The sequence below is a fragment of the Zingiber officinale genome, chromosome 6B (genome assembly GCF_018446385.1).
Source record: "Zingiber officinale cultivar Zhangliang chromosome 6B, Zo_v1.1, whole genome shotgun sequence".
Taxonomy (NCBI): Eukaryota; Viridiplantae; Streptophyta; class Magnoliopsida; order Zingiberales; family Zingiberaceae; genus Zingiber; species Zingiber officinale.
The window spans coordinates 31,015,856-31,033,947 of NC_055996.1; the positions used below are offsets into that span (position 1 = coordinate 31,015,856).

Sequence of the window (18,092 nt, forward strand, 5' to 3'; positions counted from 1 at the left end):
ATGATAACTCTAGAAATGGTGGACCCAAGGAGACCCAAGGCATTAATCCCAAGAAGGGAAGAAATATGCCTAGAAAAATGGGTAGGTCTAGGAATGTCCAATATGGACATGTTGACTCTAGGTTTAGGAACCTAGAAAGGGAAAATCAAGCTTTGAAGGCAAAGCTTGATAAGTTGGAGAAAGCCCTATAAAGATTCAATGTTGGATCTAAAGGTTTAGGTATGGTGTTGGGTAGTCAAAGACCCAACAATGATAGATCGGGTTTGGGATACCGATCTAGTGTCTCCAATGCTAAGGGAAAGTCTTATGCTAGGGTTGCATATGACTATAGCAAGGAGAAGTCAATAAATGGCAAGGGAAAGCCATTTAATAGTAAGAATAAATTAACCAAGGACAAGGTGTCCAAGGTTAATAAGGTTAGATTTGTAGGCCAAGTGTCACCAGAGGTGCATTGATGTGGCCTAGCGATTGTGGATGAGTCACCTAGGGAGGTGGCTAAGACTAAGGGCACTAGGGGGAGCTCAAAGAGTCAAATTAGGACCCATGGCCAATGGATCTCAGGTGGGTACTACTTGGGAGTCTAGAGGAGCCATGGAGTGTGCCAAATGGTTTGGAGACAGACTTGAGTCTTAAACCTAGGGATTTGGCATACATGGTTTGCGTTTCATACAAGAAATATGACATTTGGGGGTCATATAGCATGATAATTGGTTTTGGATGTATAGATGTCATATAAACCAATGCTAGGGATGCATTGTGGGTTGGTATGGGCAAATACATCAAGAGGAAGTCAAAACTAGGACTTTAGGTCAAGGTTCGATTGAACCATTTAATTTTGGATTTTGTGTCAATCTTGGGATTGGTGATAGATACATTTTGTAATGTATTTTTCCCAAGTAGACAAGGGCACAATAGACCTCTTCACAAAGTTTGGGTATTTTTGTAGGTCTACAGAATTTCTGGTGCATTTATGAAGTTGGCTTGAAAAGGTTGATTCAGAAATAGGGTATCAGTCGACTGGTGCAAATACCAGTCGATTGGTAACAGTGTTTTTCGACTACAGTATGCTTCTGTAAGGTTGTGTCGAAGGGGGCAGTCGACTGGTACTTGGGGTAGTCGACTGATACCAGCCTGATAGTGTTTTTCAGCGCTGTTCTTGACCATGTGAATTCGTTTAGATGTATGAGCTCCATGCGGGATATATACATGAGTTTAGGGCCAGTTTGGATGACAAGTTTTCAACAATTGGGATATTGTTGGAGAACTTTTTGGATGTTAGGCAAAGGGGGAGAAGTAAGGTTTAGTTAGGAAAACCTTAAGTGCCTTTGCGTAGGGGGAGCCTTGTGATTGGTTCTTAAATATACCTGTGGTAAAATCCTATCTCATTGGGGAGCTTAGGTGTAGGGGGAGCCTTGTGATAGGTTCCAATGCATGTTGTATTTTGTTTCGGCAGTGTAAGTCCAAGTGTGTAGCCTTGGCAACGTAAGTCCATTCAGCAGTGTAAGTCCAAGTGTTTAGCCTTGGCAACGTAAGTCCATTATTTCTTTTAGCATGTTTATTTGCTATATGTTTTTCCTAACTTAAACGTATTGCTAAACATCAAAAAGGGGGAGATTGTTGGAGCAATCCCAATGGTTCGTGCGACCATGTGTTTTGATATTTTGGCAAAGGGTTTAAGTTAGGATTACCCTCGTTATTTGATATGTGTATATGAGTGTGCAGGTTTGCAGGATACACATGTGATTCAACTTGATGGCTTCGGGTCCGGTGAAGGATGGAGCATCCGAGGGACCGTGGACAAGGCAGCAAGGACAAGGGCCGAGGGAAGCGAATTCGAGGCATACGCGAAGGATGGCATTGTGGACGAGTCGTGGGCTTGGATGCATCCGAGGGACGAGAGCCAAAGGAAGTAGGCTTGAAGGCAAGAGGTCAAAGCTGTAAAGAAGAGTCAAGTGAGTCGTGAGAGTCCGAGTGCTGAGAGAAATGTACTCAGGATGGGAAACCCTAGGTTTAGGGTTGTACCAGTCGACTGGTACTGGGACCAGTCGACTAGTGGTGAACACAGAGAGCTTCTGTGCTCGAACGGCTAGGCAACAGTCGACTAGTGCAAGGACCAGTCGACTGGTAGAGAGCCGTTGGAGTACCGTTGGGCTGGCACCAGTCGACTGGTAACGGTAAAATTAGCCTTGCTGATTTCCTAAGCTCTATATGATAGAGCTTAGGATGGCCGGCCAAAGCTGACGAAATTAGACTTGGTTAAAGCCTAATTAGTAGTCATCTAGTGCTCTAGCAATCCAAGTGTTCTTGATCGAGTTGTGGCGAGGTTTCTCCACCGACAAGGAGGATTGTGCTAGCCGGAGTTTCCGGGGACTAATCCATCGACGGATTGAGGGGTCGTCCACCTTACGGACAGCCGTGGAGTAGGAGCAAGTTATCTCCGAACCACGTAAACGAAAGTGTTAGCGGTTTGCATTTCCTTTATTTGTCTTTAGCTTTTGTATTCGTATTTTAGTTTTGTATTATTCCGCTGTGCAACTAACGAATACGTAGGAAGCGATCGATTTGGGGGCGTCGTCCATTCAACCCCCTTCTAGCCGGCATCCGATCCCCTACAATATGGATGGTGAATAATTCAATAATAGAGATTATTTTCCCATATATGTTTATTTGTAGAGGTATTGTATCTATCAAAATTAGAATAAGATCCAAGGATTTTAGTTCGAAAACATTTGTGTTGTGAAAGAGTGGAGTGAATGAGAAAGATAGTGAATTTTGTTTGAATTGAATCGCTGATGAAAAAAAAGGAGGATAAATATTTAGGAAGTAAAATTACATTTTTTTATTGGAGATAGAGGGACTTGACCGCTCATGATTTCTAAAGTCGACAGATTTTCCTCTTACTATAAATTCCATTGTTGTCGGTATTAACATGTATAATGGGACTCTCTTTATTCTCGTCCGATTAATGAGTTTTTTAAAAGATCTATCAAACTCTGGAATGAATGATTTAGTAATTGAATTGAATATTCAATTCTTCTTTCAACTTCCATTGGACTGGATTCACAATAACTCTAATTCTGAATTTTTCATATTATAATTATTCATATAATATAATGGATTTGAGTCATGATTAATCGTTTGATTTGATATGTCAGTATGTATACGTATGTATTAGGTATATAGGAACATCTTTCTGTAATTTTGATAGATGGATTCCAACTACCAACGAAACGTAGTCAACTTCAAAACAGCTTCCATTGAGTCTATGCACCTATCCTTTTTTTATTCTAGTTTGATAAAACTAAGGTTTATCAAACTAAGGATTTGGCTCAGGATTGCCCATTTTAAATTTCAGGGTTTCTCTGAATTTGGAAGTTACCACTTAGCAAATTTCTTTACTAAGGCTCAATCCAATCAAGTATGTAGCATCTACCAATTTCACCATATCCCCCTTGATACCAAGATCCAGTTGGAATTTTCTTTTACTTATTTTGTTTATTTGGACCTGTTTAATTCGTTAGATAATTTTTTTTCTATATTGAAAAAGGGTATTGTATGCTCCTATCTAGTTTTTTTTTTTGTCTATATATATATATATATATATATATATATATATATATATATATATATATAAGAAATTGATTCTATCATTAATGTATCCAGAATTCAATATGGATAGGTATATCCAGCATATATACCTTTCCCCCTACCTTTCATTTTTACAATGCGAATTTAAATAGTGGAATGGTCGATATTCACTCTTTTTTTTTTGTCCTATCTCTTCCCTTTCCGAATCAAACCTAAGGAATGTCTCATTTTAATTTAGATTGTATCTTTTCTTTATCCTTTTCTTAAAACTCTGGAATGAATGATTTAATAATTGAATTGAATATTCAATTCTTCTTTTAACTTCCATTGTACTGAATTCACAATAACTCTAATTTTGAATTTTTCATATTATCATTATTCATATAATATAATGGATTTGAGTCATGATTAATCATTTGATTTGATATGTTAGTATGTATACGTATGTATTAGGTATATAGGAACATCTTTTCTGTAATTTTCATAGACGGATTCCAACTACCAACGGAACGTAGTCAACTTCATTCGTTAGAACATCTTCCATTGAGTCTCTGCACCTATCCTTTTTTTATTCTAGTTTGATAAAACTAAGGTTTATCAATCTAAGGATTTGGCTCAAGATTGATGCCCATTTTAAATTCCAGGGGTTCTCTGAATTTGGAAGTTACCATTTAGCAGGTTTCCTTACTAAGGCTCAATCCAATCAAGTCCGTAACGTCTACCAATTTCGCCATATCCCCCTTGATACCATGATCTAGTTGGAATTTTCTTTTACTTATTTTGTTTGTTTGGACTTGTTTAATTCGTTAGATAATTTTTTCTATATTGAAAAAGTGTATTGTATGCTCCTATCTAGTTTTTTTTGTCTATCCCCCATCAATTCATATATATTGGATGAACTTTTTGTTTCAATAAGAAATTGATTGTATCATTGATGTATATCTGGAATTCAATATGGATAGGTATATCCAATATATATACCTTTCCCCCTACCTTTCATTTTTACAGTGCGAGTTTAAATAGTGGCACTATGTGAAAATGTGAAATAGACTTCGCCAATGGTTACTTCGGCAATTAGTAATGACGAAGTAATATATGATAATCAACTTCGATAACAAATTCGATGAAGTAAATTTGATTTTAGACTTCGTAGGTTTAAAAATACGGGTCTCATTTTTAATTTTATCTGATATTTTACTTCAAAATATATATTCGATGAAGTAATACGTTATAAAATAAAATTTATATAGCTAAGTGTTGAAGTAATAAGTGAATGGATTAAAATTTGTGGTAGCTAGGGCTTGAACCGGTTTACCTTTTTTCCTAACCCCTGCTAAAACCTAATTCTGTCGAAAGCTTCGATCCCATCTCATCTTTCTCCTTCGCGTTTTATCCTCGACGCGCAACAACCACCCGACGAACAACCTCACTTTTTCTCCCCGACACGCGACAACCACTCGACGGCAACCTTCTCTTTCGTGTTCACCCCTGACGGCAGCCTTCTCCTTCGACGTTTTCTCCCTGAAGCGTGACAGAAGCCTTCTCCTTCAGCATTGTTCCGCCGAAAATAAACTCAGGTTTGTCCTTTGCGTTCCCCTCCAACGACGGTAGCCGACAGTAGCTTCTCCTTCCCATCCCCCCTTGATGGCAGCTTCTCCTTCCCCTTTCCCCCTGACGAAAGGATTCTCCTTCTCATTTTCTACCGTCGGTAGGTTTCTTCCCTCTCCACCCCCTTCTTTCCTTTACTTTCTATTGTGCCTTAGTGTTCTTCATCTTTGCAGCACTGTCAGAGGGAATTGACCTTCGATAGGTCACCCTCTTTGAGGTTTCCAAGCCACGGGAAGAAGGCAAATTCTTTGTTGAAGTTTGAGCTAGAGATCGTTGTCCCTAATAGATCTGGTCCTGCATCCCTACCAACTCGTCAACTAGGTTAGTTTCTGGCATATCTTGTTTTTCTAGTGACTTGAAGTTGATAATTGTAACAAGTTATGTATTTAAACAAGACAGCCGAGGTGAGATAGGCAAGGTTAGGTAGAGCAAAAAAACTTTACTCTATCCCCATCTCTTGTTAAGCTTGAAAATTATGAAAACTTCATATTTTGTTTGATGTAGGTTTTTGTCAGAATTCATTTTTTTTAAAACTTTATTACTTGTTTAAAAATTAAACAGATAAGTTTTAGATTTTATCCGATAGTAGAAGTTCTTTGTCAACTAGCTGAAGCAAGTTTTAATTTAAAAATATAACATGGAAGGTCGATATTCATTCTTTTTATTTTGTCCTATCCCTTCCCTTTCTAAATCAAACTAGAGGAATGTCTCATTTTAATTTAGATTGTATCTTTTCATTATCCTTTTCTTATCTTAGCACCTATTATTCACTATAACTATATATAATTAACAATTAAATTATAAGTTAAACAATTAAATTACAAGTTACTAGTTAATAATTATTAAATTTCTATAATTTTATAGAACTGCTTTAAAAAATTTTAAGTTTTCAAAAGAGTTCAATTTTTTCAAATTGTAATTTACAATTTGATTAAATTGATATTCATCATATTATAATTAATTAAATTTTCATCATATTATAATTAATTAAATTAAATAATACAATACATTTATGTATATATGTAAATACATTATGTTATACATTATAGTTAAAACATTATAGTTAGAAGTAGTTCTATATATTATATTCTAACTATTCTATCTATATCGTTAAATATAGTTATAGTTAGTTCTATAGTTAGATATAGTTAGTTCTATGCTATATAAGAAAATATGAACTACATACAACTATATAGTTCTAGTTCATATTAAATATAAATATAGTTAGTATTAAAAAATTAAAATAAATAACTAAGCTAAGATTGGCTAATAGATGAAATCCGGTAGTTTCTTTGATTTCTATATATTATTTTTCTCTTATGTTATGTGATATGTGTATGTAATATGTGAGCCCACTTAGCTCAGAGGTTAGATGCGATGGTCATCGGTTTACTCCAATAGCCGACCTTTTTCTATCGATTTTTTAAGATAGTGATACAATTTATTTTATATTTTATTCTACTTTTTTTTATAGTATTTCAATAAATTTAGCTTTGCTTTGTTTATCCTTTAGTTCAGTCTTAATTTAGAGTTCAATTTTCATTTTTGTTTACTCTTAAAGAATGAAATTTTAATAAAATTAAAAATGAGTCTTTATGTCTCGTTATCGAGGACCTCATTTCAAAAAAATAGGTCGTCTGGGGACGTTCCCAGGACTAACTAGTAAAAGACCTAACTCTAGAAGTGATCCTAAAACCAATTGTGTTATGGTAAAAGATCGCAATATCGTATTCGTCTAGAAGACAAACAGAAATTGTGGTTTCATTATGGTCTGACAAAGCGACAATTACTTAAATATGTGCGTATTGCTGGAAAAACCAAAGGGTCAACAGGTCAAGTTTTACTGCAATTACTTGAGATGCATTTGGATAATATCCTTTTTCGATTGGGTATAGCTTCGACGATTCCTGGAGCCAGGTAATTAGTTAACCATAGACATATTTTAGTTAATGGTGGTATAGTGGATATACCAAGTTATCATTGTAAACTGAAAGATATTATTACTACGAAGGATAAACAAAGATCGAAAACTCTAATTAAAAATTATATTTCTTTATCCCCTCACGAGTTACTAGTTAATAATTATTAAATTTCTATAATTTTATAGAACTGTTTTAAAAAATTTTAAGTTTTCAAAAGAGTTCAATTTTTTCAAATTGTAATTTACAATTTGATTAAATTGATATTCATCATATTATAATTAATTAAATTTTCATCATATTATAATTAATTAAATTAAATAATACAATACATATATGTATATATGTAAATACATTATGTTATACATTATAGTTAAAACATTATAGTTAGAAGTAGTTCTATATATTATATTCTAACTATTATATCTATATCGTTAGATATAGTTATAGTTAGTTCTATAGTTAGATATAGTTAGTTCTATACTATATAAGAAAATATGAACTACATACAACTATATGGTTCTAGTTCATATTAAATATAAATATAGTTAGTATTAAAAAATTAAAATAAATAACTAAGTTAAGATTGGTTAATAGATGAAATCCGGTAGTTTCTTTGATTTCTATATATTATTTTTCTCTTGTGTTATATGATATGTGTATGTAATATGTGAATTCGCTTAGCTCAGAGGTTAGATGCGATGGTCATCGGTTTGACTCCGATAGCCGACTTTTTTCTATCGATTTTTTAAGATAGTGATACAATTTGTTTTATATTTTATTCTACTTTTTTTTGTAGTATTTCAATAAATTTAGCTTTGCTTTGTTTATCCTTTAGTTCAGTCTTAATTTGAGCTCAATTTTCATTTTTGGTTATTCTTAAACAATGAAATTTTAATAAATTAAAAATGAGTCTTTATGTCTCGTTACCAAGGACCTCATTTCAAAAAAATAGGTCGTCTGGGGACTTTCTAGGACTAACTAGTAAAAGACCTAGCTCTAGAAGTGATCCTAAAAACCAATTGTGTTCTGGTAAAAGATCGCAATATCGTATTCGTCTAGAAGAAAAACAGAAATTACGATTTCATTATGGTCTGACAAAGCGACAATTACTTAAATATGTGCGTATTTCTGGAAAAACCAAAGGGTCAACAGGTCAGGTTTTACTACAATTACTTGAGATGCGTTTGAATAATATCCTTTTTCGATTAGGTATAGCTTCGACAATTCCTGGAGCCAGGTAATTAATTAACCATAGACATATTTTAGTTAATGGTGGTATAGTGGATATACCAAGTTATCATTGTAAACCGAGAGATATTATTACTACGAAGGATAAACAAAGATCGAAAACTCTGATTAAAAATTATATTTCTTTATCCCCTCACGAGGAATTGCCAAAACATTTGACTTTTGACTCATTTCAATATAAAAGAGTAGTAAATCAAATAGTAGATACTAAATGGATTGGTTTGAAAATAAATGAGTTGTTAGTCGTAGAATATTATTCCCGTCAGACTTAACCTCACAAAAATAACAAAGAAAACACATGGCCTTGGTCCAAATTTTTATTATTCACCTATCACAAACAGACAAGCGGTAATATTTTTTGCTCTTTCTTTTTCCAATATTTGTATTTTATGTATCATAGTAATGTTATTAGGAATTGAGAATTTATATCAAATAAGGGTCCTCTTGTTGAGATGATGGTATTTGATTTGATTCAATAACGTTGATGAATTAAGATAAACGGAAAGAGAGGGATTCGAACCCTCGGTAAACAAGAGTCTACATAGAAGTTCCAATGCTACGCCTTGGACCACTTGGCCATCTCTCCTACATAATCTTATTATTGACCAGAAATCGAGTGAATAGTGAATAGTGAGTCATTCATATTATTACAGTACAAGTGCGATTGAAGAATAGTTCCATAGGAAAAATTCCTTTCAAATCAAATAAAATTTTCTATTTCTCAACAAAAATTTAGCTCATTAGCTATCCCATAGATCTAATACAAATTATTGAATCGTCCCGTGTATTTTTATATTTAAATTGTATGACATGACATATGCATGTTATGCAAACAAAAAACAAAACGAAATAATTTTTCTATAAAAAAAATGGATTAGACTAAGGTAAGTATCCATTTTGTTTTTTGTTTCTTCTTTGGATCATAGCCAAATAAAAACTTCTCGAATTATCAGAATCCGCAGTACAATCCTCGGTTATTCAACTTAGATGAAATATTTATTATAGTAAAGTTCGTTGTTATACTACGAAATTTGAATGAAATCGAATTTGATTTTAATATTTCATATCTCTCCTTGTCCAATCTAAATAAAAGGTCCACATCTTTTTTTTTTATAATTAGTCTGTTTTTATTTTATGTTATTTCGTACCATACAATTCCTTTAGTTTGCGGGATCATTTTCCCCTTAGCCTAAGGGTAATGAAAAGAATTATAGAATGGATTGTTAATTATGGCAAGATCTCAAATAAATGCAAATTTTATTGATAAGACCTCTTCAATTGTGGCCAATATCTTATTACGAATAATTCCGACAACTTCCGGAGAAAAAAAGGCATTTACCTATTACAGAGATGTACGATTTGATTCTTTTTTTAGGTCCAGTATTAAAAAGAGACATAGTTCGAGATAGAAAAAATTAAATTATTAAAATAAACCCACACTTAGTGAAGGTGAAGTTTCTAGATAGAACAATTCCTTCTGTAATGTGTATCCTTGATTGATCTAGCCTTGGATGCTTCAATTGTTGATTTTAGTATTTAGCGAAAGGTTACACCTATGGGTTCCGTATTGTGAGTCAATCCTACTCCACAAGTACCAATATGCAGCATAGGGGAAGAAGCACTACACCTAGGAATCAACAACATGAAAACTTTATTATAAATTACCCTTTTCCTTATCGGTATCGGGGCTAACAAAAATGATTGGGACAACAAACATCCATCTCGTTTGTACTTTGGGTGTCCGTATAACCATCAAAGATCATTGAAGTGACTAATTCCTGGAAATAGGGGGCGTTAAGGACAAAGAAATTGTTGGAGTTACCATTTCCATCTAATACTAATACAGTTGGTGTTAATAAAAAACCTCCTACAGGAAGGCTGGCTAGAGATTTCTTGTAAAAATACTAGCTCTTTCAGTTCATAATGAGAATAGTCAAATTTTAATTTCATGGATTATTTCCCTTAATACTATGCGCAGAAAGAAGGGAGGATCCATATGAATTGAAAATCTCATGTATGGTTTTAGAACGAAGATTCTTTGAATAGAATGAATGACTATAACGGATGTTGGCTCAATTCGAAGGAAATTATGCGGAAGCTTTACAAAATTATTATGAAGCTATGCGACTAGAAATTGATCCCTGTGATCGAAGTTATATACTCTATAACATAGGACTTATACACACAAGTAACGGAGAGCATACAAGGGCTTTGGAATATTATTTCTGGGCACTAGAACGAAACTCATTCTTACCACAAGATTTTAATAATATGGTTGTGATATGTCATTACGTGTGACTATCTCTACTATAGAAAGAAGAAAAAAGATCCAATTAACTAGTAAATACTAGAATGAAATAAGTTTTCTACATATGTGTCGTCTAAAGCAACATTTTTTATCAACTGTAGCAAGTAAAGAGACTTCACAAGAATCAAAATTAAGAAGAAATGGATAAAGCCTATATACTCTATGGATAAAGGATTGAATTGATAGAGAAAGAACCGTAAAGATCAATTAGCAAGCCATTTGGTCGATAGAGTTAAGAACTGCTTTGCTTACTTATCCCGTGATACAGGATAAAAGTTAGGAATCAAATTATGTAATAGAGTTGATCCACTAAGGTATTGAGCAGCGTTGTAGCATCAGATCCCACAGATCGTAAGTTCTTTTTTCTTATATTATATTAGGATATTAGGGAGGGAAGTCTTTTTCAAAAATTCTATATCTATATTATATAAATTCCATATATGCAATCGAGATAGTTACCTTTCAGAGAATTCTAACACTATATTTTAACACTATTATATATAGAATATAGGGTCAATCCATACTTCATTCCTCTGAAGGTGGGAGAAAAGATAAAGCTTTTTTTATCAAAAAATTAGAGTTTTAAACTTATGTAATTAACTTCTTCTGGCTAACTTAACAAAAATGGGATACTTTTATGACAATATGACAAATTTCATTCAATTAACATAAGGTAGATTAAGATGGGGTGCAAGCAAAAAGAATCGATTGTCAAGCCGTACGAGATGAAATTCTCATATACGGTTCGAAGGGAAGGAGTTACCTATTCAGACCAGGGAGAATAGGCCATTCTACAAGGTGATTCTGAAATTGCAAAGGCTTGGTCTGATCAAGCTGCTGAGTATTGGAAACAAGATATAGCGTTTACTCCAGGTAATTATATTGAAGCACAAAATTGGTTGAAGATCACAAGGCATTTTGGAGACCACTCCCCTTTTTAATTCATTAAAATTAGTTGTTGGATCCATCAATCAAATAAAATAGATTGTGTTCCCATGAAAGATCCAATCAAGAGTTTCATTATATCCTTTCTTTATAAAATCATTGTATGGTATCTCATAGGGATAAAATGGTACAAAATAAAACTAATAAAGCTAGTAAAAGAAAGATACAAGATACAGTGGAATGACTAAATATGGATAAGATATAGCAATGGATCTCATTAATCCTAATTTATGATCTTGTGATTTCTAGTAAAGGAATAGAATATTTTATAAAAGTAGATTCATATGGGTTCTTATGCATTCATATATAAGTGTACTTAGTTTAGGTTGCAAAAAAAATTGTTTTTTTGTTTCGCCGGGAAAGTACTTTCCAAGGAAAAACAGACCTCTTGGGAAGCAAATCGTTATGTCACAATAAATCCAAACACTTACCTCGGATTGACTTCAATATCATCATTGCTCTAGTGAATAACTAAATAGATGGATGGGAGATATGAAAAAAAGGATTAATCATAAAAAAAAATAGCTATCTTTCGGAGGTTCACTAAAAACTTGATGATTGACGGGTCTCTTTGTATGTGTTGTCCGGAAAGAGGAGGACTTAATGATTATTCGTTCACCGAAACTAGAAGTTAAAATTGTTGTAGATAGGGATCCTATAAAAACCTCTTTCGAGGAATGGGCCAGACCTGACCATTTCTCAAGAACAATAGCTAAAGGCCCCGATACTACCACTTGGATCTAGAACCTACATGCTGATGCTCACGATTTTGATAGTCATACCAGTGATTTGGAGGAGATCTCTCGAAAAGTATTTAGTGCTCATTTCGGTCAACTCTCCATTGTCTTTCTTTGGTTGAGTGGGATGTACTTCCATGGCGCCCGTTTTTCAAATTATGAAGCATGGCTAAGTGATCCTACTCATATTGCACCCGGTGCCCAAGTAGTTTGGCCAATAGTGGGTCAAGAAATATTGAATGGTGATGTGGGTGGGGGTTTCCCAGAAATACAAATAACCTCCAGTTTTTTTTTTCAGATTTGGCAAGCATATGGAATAACTAATGAATTGTAACTTTATTGTACCGTCATTGGGGCATTTGTCTTTGCATCGTTAATGTTTTTGCCGTTGGTTCCATTATCATAAAGCCGCCCCAAAATTGGCTTGGTTCCAAGATGTGGAATCCATGTTAAATCACCACCTAGCGGGATTATTAGGACTTGGGTCTCTTTCTTGGGCAGGACCCCAAATCCATGTATCTTTACCAATTAACCAATTTCTCAGCGCTGGAGTTGATCCTAAAGAAATACCACTTCCTCATGAATTTATCTTAAATCGGAACATTTAGGCTCAATTTTATCCTAGTTTTGCCGAGGGAGCAACCCCCCCTCCCCCCTTCACATTGAATTGGTCAAAATACGCAGAATTTCTGACTTTTCGTGGAGGATTAGACCCAATAACGGGTGGTCTATGGCTGACCGATATTACACACCATCATTTAGCTATTGCTCTTCTTTTCCTAATCGCAGGTCATATGTATAGAACTAACTGGGGCATTGGTCATGGCCTTAAAGATATTTTAGAGGCTCATAAAGGTCCATTTATAGGGCAGGGCCATAAGGGACTCTATGAAATCCTAACAACATCGTGGCATGCTCAATTATCTCTTAACCTCGCTATGTTAGGTTCTTTAACCATTGTTGTAGCACACCATATGTATTCCATGCCTCCCTATCCATACCTAGCTATTGACTATGGTACACAACTTTCATTGTTCACCCATCACATGTAGATCGGTGGGTTTCTTATAGTTGGTGTTGCTGCACATGCAACAATTTTTATGGTAAGAGATTATGATCCAACTACTCGATACAACGATCTATTAGATCGTGTCCTTAGACACCGTGATGCAATCATAACACATTTTAACTGGGTATGTATATTTTTAGTCCATCATATTCATTCATTTACGATCCATGTAACTGTATTGATACTACTGAAGGGTGTTCTATTTGCTCGCAGTTCCTGTTTGATCCCTGATAAAGCAAATCTTGGTTTTCATTTCCCTTGTGATAAACCTGGAAGAGGAGGGGACATGTCAAGTATCCGCCTGGGATCATGTCTTCTTAGGTCTATTCTGGATGTACAATTCCATTTTGGTAGTTATTTTCCATTTCAATTGGAAAATGTAGTCAGATGTTTGGGGAACTATAAGTGATCAAGGAGTAGTAACTCATACATTTCCGTCAATTGGAGGCATCTCTAATGACATCCAGGGCACCTCCGGTGGATAAAGTTTTATCCACGATCACAACGATCAGCAAACAGTAATTAGCAGCTCAAAACGCCTCCAGTGGAGGCATGAGGTGGCCTCCAACATAGTTGGAGGAACCTTCCACCAAAAGGCAAGAGGGTGCCTCCAACCATGTTGGAGGCGCCTTCCACCATGAAACTCGGCTAGTTAACCTTCAAATCTAGTTAACTCTTCCTCGCCCTTCTTTAGGTGATTCTTCGACTGTCCGAAGTTGAGCTCACCCGAACCTAACTCCAACCTTCTCCTCGAGCAAGCCTCCTCCCCGACTTCTCGTTCCTCGAATGTCCCGCATGTCCTTCTTGTACACCGATGTGTTGTTCCACAACATCTCGTCCCTCGGATATACCAAGCATGTTGACTTTCTTCCAATGTCATTCTTCTCGCTAGTCTCGACTTCTTATGTTCTTAAGTTCCTGTACACTCAGACACAAGACATTAAAACTGTAGGACCTAACTTAATCCGATTGAATACATCAAAACTAATCCGGGGTACTTACAATTTCTCCTTTTTTGATATACATCAACCCAAGTTAAGTTAAGGTAAATAAATAATAAAACTATTTAAGAAAATAAATTTGGCAATAAGTACAAAAAATAATTTTGTAATTAAGTATAGAAAAAATTGCAATAATGCAAACATAATATGCAAAAAAAATGTTTTCAATATTTTCCCCTTAACCCTCATATTTTCTCCCCTTTTGATCACATTAAAAAATAAAGGAAAAAAAAATGAAAACTTATAGAAAAATTTCTCGGGGTTTAAAATAAAGTTTTTAGGAATATTATTTTCTATCAAAATTATTTTTTGAAAGTAATATTTTTTGTCAATTAAACCTTATTTTTGGATAAAATAATTTAAAATTTATTTTTAAATTTTAAAAAATTCTAAAAAGTTTCCTCATGGTCAAACAAAAAAAGTCGGATCAGAAAAAAAATTCACGATAAAATTATTTTTATTTTACCAGAATACTTATTTTTAAACGGAAGTGATTATTTTTGGATTTAAATGTTTAAAAATAGATTTTTAATTCAAAAAATCTTGATTATTTTTCTCAACATTCAAAATTCAACAATAATCTCCAAAAAAATAAAAAATTTTAAAAATAATCTTCAAAATAATTTTAAAATTAATATTTGCTTGTTTATCAAGAATTCATAAAAAATTATATAATCGTTAAAAAATTCCTAAGAAATTTATTCTAACAGAAAATATACTTCATTATAGAGAAAATAATTTCAATGGAAAATATTAACAGTAGGTATATGAATTAATTAATTTTATAAATGATATTTAAAATTATAGTAAATTAAAATTAAAGCTTGTATAAAAATTAATTTTAATTAAGTTAGACACGATTTCAGAACCCAAAATAAGTTCCTATATACTAGATTTATCAAAAGTTTTTGTGGTAATATAATTTCTAGGAATTTTTCTGTCCTTGTGAAATCTAAAATACCAATTTAGCCCTTCATTGTATTTAACATGAGAAATATTCAAATTTGAACATGTCAAGTTCTTTTTCAATTGTTCTAATCAATCTTTTAATTTTTTTTTATTTTCATCCTTGAATTTGTTACAATTTTCAACTAGGTCTTCCTGATCTTCCTTTGATTTTAGATATTTAGATATAGTTTTACACAAAGATCTATTTAGCATTTTAATACACTCATACAGTTGATCTAGAGGAAGCTCACTTACCTGACTTACCACGTCGTACTCATCAGTAGAGGCTCCCTTTTCATCAATGCTCTCCTCGAAAGTGGCTCCGTCTTCAGGTAGGTATTCGTCTATTAGTGTTGTGTCAGTGATCTCCTTGATCTCGGATTCCTCTGTTGACGAAGTGATGCCCATCGAAGAGTCGGATGACGAAGAGATGTCCATCGAAGAGTCGAATTCTTCTATTCTTGATTCTTCGTGGAGTTCCAAGAACTTTTTCAAAAGTTCTTTTGCACATTTGTAGGCATTGATTCTTTTGAGTTCTTGAGTAGGTAGCACACTTAGAAGACGAAACTCAGTCTTATCATTTGCTATAAATTCTGCTCATTGCTTGTTAGTCCAATAATGTCCCTCAAGTTGTTTTCCATTTTTTATTTTGAGCACTTTAAAACCATATTTAATTATTAATAAAATATTAAAATCGATTTTAAAAAATACCTTCATACGTCACTTTCAAAATGTGAACTCCCCCTCAAACACTAGTGGGTAGATGCTCACTCCAGCCATCTCATTGTTTTAGTTGATGGTTAGTCCTTTTAAGGTGGTTGAACTTTGATACCAATTGTAGGTCCGTGTAAGGCCTACAAGAGGGGTGGCGAATAGCCCTAAAATTAGAGTTAGAAAAATCTCTTACTTTATGAACTAGCAAGGATAAACAGTTAAACAATTATGAATAAATTAACCAACAACATAAAAGAAAGGAGACATGATTTACTTGGTTACAACCTAAGTGGTTGTTAATTCAAGGCAAGTGAAAGGTCAATAATAATCTCCTTTGTTAAAGGTAGAGAAACCTCTTACAATCAATAACAACTCGGTAAGGAGTATAGAAGTTGTTGTGTTTGACTCCTAACTCTAGGATGCTATTTATAGCATTCTGAGCAGTTGTTACCATTGGTTTTTGTGGGTTGGAGGCGCCTCTAATGACATCCAAGTCCCCTCCAGTTGATAACGTTTTATCCACGCTCACAACGGTCAGCTAATGGTAATCGGTAGCTCAAGGCACCTCCAACATGGTTGGAGGCGCCTTCCTCCAAAAGGCGCAAGGGCACCTCCAACCATGTTGGAGGCACCTTTCACCATGCAGCTCGGTCAGTTAGCCTTCAAAACCAGTTAACTCTTCCTTGCTCTTTTTTGGATGATTCTCCAGCCATCTGGAGTTGAGCTTTCCCGAACCTAACTCCAACCTTCTCCTCGAACAGGCGTCCTCCCTGACTTTTCATCCCTCGAACGTCGCACACATTCTTCTCGTCTACCATTGTACTTTTCCGAATCACCACGTTCCTCGGATGCATGCACCGAACCCATCAACTCGCTTCCCGTGTCATCCTCCTCCCTAGTCGCGTATTCTGCACGACTTCTTATATTCGTAAGCACACTCAGACACAAAGCATCAAAATAGCATGACCTAACTTAACCTTGTTGATCACATCGAAATTAACTCAGGGTACTTACTGTTGGTGCAAGCAGCACCAGAATCAAACCTAAGTTTTGATGTTGTCAAAGCTTTAAGTTAAGTCCGGTTGTGATCTAACAAGTTGACTGAGTGTGCAGGCTGTTTACTCAATCGGAAAAGACCTAGTTGGAGGCTAGGCAGGAGAAATCTTAGCAGATCGTGGAACCCAGGTGAAAGTCCAAGTGGTCGAGGGGACCCGATGCTTGGCAGTGTGATCAAGAGGTCTAGAGGACCGAAGATCAAGAAAAAAGTCCTAGTGAGCCGATCAAAGCTAAGTGAAAAGTCCAAACTAGATCTGGAGGATCAAAATTTGGTAGGTAGGTTGAGGTAAACAACTGGAGGAGCGACAGTGAGGTCGGGTTCCCGAAGGGAACAACCTTAGGTCGCTGATCCAACTGAAGAAACCGGGAAGGTTTCCAAGTTGAGATCAAGACAGTTCTACTGTCTTTTATATTACTCTTACATTTTAATATTATTGTGCTAACCTTTGTATTACAGGAATACTTTGTCTAACTCTGTGTTGTAGGTTCGGCCGGATCGATCGACCCAACATAGAGATCGGTCGACCGAACCATGATGACTCAACACGGGCCAGTTCATCAGCATCGATCAGAAGCAAAAGGAAAAAGAGTTGATCAGTCGACCGAACCAAAGGATCGGTCGACCGAACCAATCAACATTAAAGCACCATTAAATGAGGATCTTGGCAAATCTCGACGAATAGGCAAGGAGCTTGTTCGGTCGACCGAAAGTAGGGATCGGTCGACCAAACCCTTAATAAGTAGTTAATGCAAAAGATCGAGCCAGCGTCAGACTCCAGCCAGGAAGGAAGGGAGCTGGTTCAGTCTACTGAACAGAGGGATCGGTCAACCGAACCTCAAAGACACTTATAAAAAGGGGCTCGAGGTCTGAGGCAAAAACAACTTTCTGATTACATAAAGGCTCACCTCTACGCAAGTTGTTCGTACTGCAAGGTCACTGCAGCTCTT

At 35.0% G+C, this 18,092-nt stretch overlaps 2 pseudogenes; both read left to right on the forward strand.

Moving 5' to 3' along the window:
- The first annotated feature begins 9,595 nt into the window (after window positions 1–9,595).
- LOC121990885 lies at window positions 9,596–11,615 on the forward strand (annotated as a pseudogene).
- A 464-nt stretch (window positions 11,616–12,079) lies between these two features.
- Window positions 12,080–13,834, forward strand: LOC121990886 (annotated as a pseudogene).
- The last annotated feature ends 4,258 nt before the right edge of the window (window positions 13,835–18,092 follow it).